The following is a 5,573-nucleotide window of genomic DNA, read 5'->3' as shown; positions in this document are numbered from 1 at the left end:
ATTTTTTTTTTTAACAAGTCACATGATAAACTTTGCTACATGCCTGACAGGATGTGTTTGAGTTCTGTTCCAAGCAAGAACCCAGTGGGAAGGAGCGTGTATTAGAGGTAAGCGAGATATCCATTCTTTAAGTACTGTTCAGAGTGCAAGCTTGGTGTTCACACAGTGTATTGAGATTTTGCCACAAACGTTTTTTGGGAACTTGGGTTATAGACTCTACACATTAGAGAATGCATTTTGTAGCCATTTGCAGAGAACCTGTATTTGATGAACAAAATTTGCAAATACATTCTCTATGATGTGTGGACAACACATTGTATTGAAACACAGGTATTACAGCTAGGGTGTTAGGTCTTTTCTGCATAGATACTCTCTTTAAAACCCCTTTTTCCAACCTCCTATTTGGCATGAATTTACAACACGAAAGATCCTGGTTCTAACTAATCGCTTTACACACTGTGTAGGAGTTGGAAGAGTATAAGGCCACTAAGCTAAAGAGCATTTAAAAACTGCCTTTTCAAATGCTACCGAAAAAAATCCACACCCTAATCTTAGCTGTAAGCTAAGTATGAATTCCATTTTCCATCAAAGCAGTGTTCTTGTTAGACTCTTAATGCGACCTCAATGTGCCAGCCCCACGTCGAAAACATCGCATTGACACCATCTTTAAAGACAACGCTCATTAGAGAATCAATTTTGTTTTAACTCACTGAGAGACAAGTGTGATGAACCACACTGTTTGGAAGTGACTTGTCAGTAATACAGAGTAAATGTCAGACCCCAGTTAGGTTTATCTTCAGTGTTAGTGGTAACTTCGAGGTGGGATTAGAGTTTGCTTAGGTTGAGGGATGAACTGGAAGTCATAGGTACCATTAGGGCTCAGGTTCTTGTAGTTATTTTTTAGCCTAGTACTAGGGTGACCGTGAGTGAGAAGGTTAGCATTTGGCTTGGGGTTAAGAGTACATTCTGGTTTGGGTTAAGGTGAGGTTTCGGGTTGAGTTATGAGTTTGGGATAGAGTTGAAGTTAGCTCAGTGTTGTGTTTGAGATTAGTGTTAGGGTCTGTGTCAGTGTAAAGCTTTGGGTTGATGCTTAGGGTTAGGTTGAAGTTTTGCTTTGAGTTGAGGTTCATAGCTGAGAGTCAATGTAGGCTTAGGCAAAGCTCCAAATAAGGTTAAAGTTAGGGTCAGGGTTGAGTGCATTTATAGGTTTAGGTATCCAGTAAAGGTTAATTCAAGGTTTTGGATTGAATTTTGGGTTGAGTTTAGGTTTCGGGGTAGGCTTAGGTTTTGAGTGGGGGTTTGAGGGTAAGATTAACATTAGGGTTAGGGGGTGAGTCGTTGTTTGAATGTAGGAGCAGATATCAATCTAGGATTAGGCTTAACCTTTGTGCAGGTAGAGTGTGGGTTTATGTTTAGGTTAGGGTGAAGGTGAGGCTAGGCGTAGTGTTAAGTTTAGGGTAGTGTGCATGTTAAGATTCAGGCTTGGGTTTGGGTTAGAGCTGGGGTTGTGAAGAGGGTTAGGTTTAGGGTTAGGACTAGACATAGCTTTGGGTGTAGAGTTTGGGTTGACTCTATTGTTAGAGTTTAGGGTCGGGGTAAGGACTAGGATTAGGGCCAAACGTGATGGTTAGTTTTAGGGGTAGGTGTTGTGTATGGGTTCAACCTTGGGTTAGAGTGGGGTTTACCGTGAGGATCACGGTTAGGGTTGAAATTCTGATTGGGTCTCAGTTAGCGTTAGAGTTAGAGTGAGCTTTGAGGTGAGGGCCTGGGTTTAAATTAGGTCTCGTATTAGGGTTAATGTTATGGTTAAGTTAAAGGCCAGGGTCAGGTCTAGGCTTAGCTCTGATGTTTGGCTTTGGGCTAAAAGTAGGATTTCGGGGTGGATTAAGGGTGACATAGGGGTTAGAGTCTAGGTCAGGTTTAGGGTTAGGGTGAGGTTAGAGACAGAGATCGATATAGGGTTAGAGTTAGGGTAAATTTACTGTTAGGGTTCATCTTAGGGTTAGAATTCGCTTTGGGTTAGCAGAAGGGTTAGTGGTAAGCTTAGTGTAACTGTCAGGTGGCAGGTTAGAGTTGAAAAGTATTTGTTAGGTTTTGAGTTAGGAACTAGGGGAAGGACTAGGAATGAGTTGCTGATTAGGGTTACTGTTTGTGTAAGGGTTAGAGAAGGGGTTAGGGTATTGAGGTTGAGGGTTGGGGTTAAATTGAGAGCTCATATTTGCCTTCATGTTAGGGTTAAGGTTAGGCTTGCATTTAGCTTTGCAATTTAAATTAGAGTGAGCGTTGATTTGGCAGTCACGGTCTAGGTTTAAATTAGAGTTTGCATTAGGGTTTAGTGTTAGAGTCAGGTTCAGGGTTACACTTAGTTACTGAACTAGGGTCAGGATGAGCATTCTTGTTAGAATTAGGTTTAGGCTTGTGGTTAAGATTGAATTTAGGGTTGGGTTTTGAGATAGTGCTAGGGTGGGCGCAGTTTAAGCTAGGGTTAGGTTTAGTGTTCAGTTTATGACTAGGGTTGGGGTTAAGGTTTGCATTAGCCTTGAGGGTAGTGACTGGGTCTAAATAGAGTTAGTTGAAGTTTAATGTGAAGCCTTGAATAAGGATTGAGTTTAAGGTTAGTTTTAAGGGCTAGTATTTATAGTAGGTTTACAGTAAGAATTATAGTAACTGCTAGGTTTAGGGTCAGGCTAATGTTAGGTTTAAATTAAGTTTTAGGTTTTAAGTTAGGATTAGGATCAAATTTAGAGTTATATTTAGAGATAAGATTAGGGTTAGTGTCAAATTTATGATTAAGGTTAGGCTTAGTGTTAGGGTTTGTTGTGAATTAAAGTTAGTGTTATGGTTAGGGTTAGGGTTAAGTTTAGGGGTAGATTTGTTATTGAGTTTATGATTGGGGTGAAGGTTGGAATAGTTTGCTAATTCTTTGAGGTAAGACTAAGTTAAAAAGAGGCTTAGTATTTAAGTTAACATTAAGGCGAGGCATGGACGTCAGATCAGGTTTAGGGTTAGTGTTAGGTTTATGGTTGTGTTCTGAGTTGGTTTTTGGGTTAGGGTTAGGACTAAGTTTTGAGTTAAATTTAGGGTTAGAGTCAGGGTTAGAGTTAGGGTTTGGGTCAGGCTTAGAGTGAGAATTAGCTTTGAGTTTAGGCTTTGGGTTTAAATTGTGGTTAGGAATAGGGTAAGTGTTAGGGTAAGGACTAGGTTTAGTGTTAGCTTTAGGCTTAGGGTTTGGTTAGGGTTAGGTTTTGAGTTAAGGTTATGATTAAGGTTAGGGTGAGAGTTAGAGTAAGGACTTTGCATTAGCCTTAGATTTAGTTCTTTGGGTTGGGTTAATGTTCAATTTAGAATTAGGAATTGGGTTAGAAATAGTGTTGACTTAATGATTAGGTTTAGAGCATGGGTTCAAATTAGAGTTAGTTGTAGGGTTAGCATGAAGGTAAGGCATAACTTTAGATTAGGTTTATGATTAGTGTGAGATTTAGGGTTGAATTTGTAGTTAGGGGTAAGGTAGGATCAGAGGTAGAATTAGGGCTAGGGTTAAAGTTAGGTTTACGTTTAGGTTCAGGATTAGTGTTAGCTTTGCAGTTTAAGTTAGGTTTAGCATTAGGTTTAGAGTTAGAGTTATGGTTAGGGCCAGGGTTCCAGTTCATTTTGATTTTATGATGAGTATTAGGGATAGAGTTTGGGTTAAGGTTAGATTTTGCTGTGAGTTTAGGGTTTGTGTTTAAGTTATGTTTACATTGGGATTAGGTTTTGAGTTAGAATTATAGTTAGTTTTAGGGTGAGATCTAGGGATGAGGTGAGATGTATGGGAATAGGTTTTGAGTTAGTTTGAAAATTGAGTTTATATTTAGGGTGACAATTTGCTTTGAGGTTAGGATTTGGATTTAAATTAGGGTTAGGTTTCAGCCAATAGTGAAGGTTTGGGTTAGGTTTAGGGTTACCACTAGATATTGGGTAAAAGATAGAGTTAGAGAGAGTGTTAGAGTTAGGGTTAGAGTTAGGATTGAGGTTATGCTTTGGTTTAGATATAAGGTTAAAGGTAAGTTTTGAGATATGGTTAGGGTGCGAACTTGTGATAGCATTAGGGTTTGGTTGTGTTTATGATTAGGTTAGGGTTATAGTTAGACTGTTAGTTACGAGATTCAGTTTTAGGTTTAAATTAGAATTAGGTTTAGGTTCAGAGTTAGAATTAGGTTTTAAGTTAAGTTTAAGGGTTAGGGTTAGGTTTAGTGTTAAGTTTATGATAAAGGGTAGGGTTGGAGTTACCTCTGATTTTGAGGTTTGGGTCTAAATATGGGTTAAGTATAGGTTTAGTGTTAAGGTAAAAACTGCGGTCAGGTTCGGGTTTAGCATTAGTTTTAGAATTAGGATAGGTTTTGAATTAGGGTTAAAATTGAGTTTATGATTAATTAGGATTAAGGTTGGACTTGTGACAGAATGAATTGCCATGTTAGAGTTTGGTTTTAAATTAATTTCAGGTTGTGGGTAGGGTTAGAGTAGGACAAGATTAGGGTTATGTTTATGGTTCTGTTTAGGGTTTGATTTAGGATAAGAGTTAGGGCTAGGGTAAGGCCTAGATTTAGGCTTAGGTTTAGAATGCCTCAGCAGAGCCTCCTGATAAAACACTGATATATCTAATGCTGTCCCCTCTAAGGCATTATTAAGCACTATAGCTAAGGTCTTCCCATAGCTACATAAAGACTATCACCTGTTTAAGTGAGAGATTGATGTTACCATACATTCCCAGAGCCCACATTATCAGATTTATGTCAGCTGGTTAACATGCTAGTGGGGCCTGGACAAACACAACTCTGGATACTACTTGCAGGCTGTTGAGACCTTAAAGATTGTCTAGGAGTCTTACTTTGGAATCTGGCCTTAGATTTGGAAGAAGGCAACTGCATTGTAGAATGGCTGCAGGACTCTATTCCTCAAGCTTTTCCCAAAGCTATAGACTGCTCTCAAATTCAAGAACATAAAAGTCTTCAAGAGAAATCCACCCACTTATATTTACTTCACCTGGGTCCACGCTGTCTTTCAGGAAAATCCTGGCTTGCCTAACGATGCTGAGACAACAACATCTGCCTTAAATTCAGTTTTTCCTAATGGGTTAGAAAGGTAACTGCTCTAAAAGAACTGAGAGAGACTGGGAAGTTTTTCTCAGTGCTCAATATGTGACCCATGCTGATTACCTAATGCAAATTTTGATAAAACTAGAGAAAACAAAGCAAATCTTAACATGATTCCTCAGCTCCAATTATTGGAGGCAAAGGCCAATTGTAAGAGGTAAAGGCCAATTGTAAAGTTAAACTTAAACCTGAAGTAATCTGTCATTACTGTACCAAACCTGGTTATTCAGAAAGGGACTGCTTAAAATTCAAAACTAAACAATGACCAACAAATCCATTGGTTCTAAACTGCCAAAGATGAAATCTGATGAGGCTCTGGGGAGAAAAAGAGGCTGCTTTCCCTCCTTTCTAAGAATTTTTTGGGGAAGCATCAGTTCAGATTGACAACACTTTTTACCCTGTTCTAATTGACCCAGGTGTCACATGTTCTACCTTCAACCC

Source organism: Pteropus medius, unplaced genomic scaffold, assembly GCF_902729225.1.
Source record: "Pteropus medius unplaced genomic scaffold, Ma_sr-lr_union100, whole genome shotgun sequence".
In the NCBI taxonomy this organism is placed as follows: domain Eukaryota; kingdom Metazoa; phylum Chordata; class Mammalia; order Chiroptera; family Pteropodidae; genus Pteropus; species Pteropus medius.
This window is presented reverse-complemented; position numbering follows the sequence as displayed.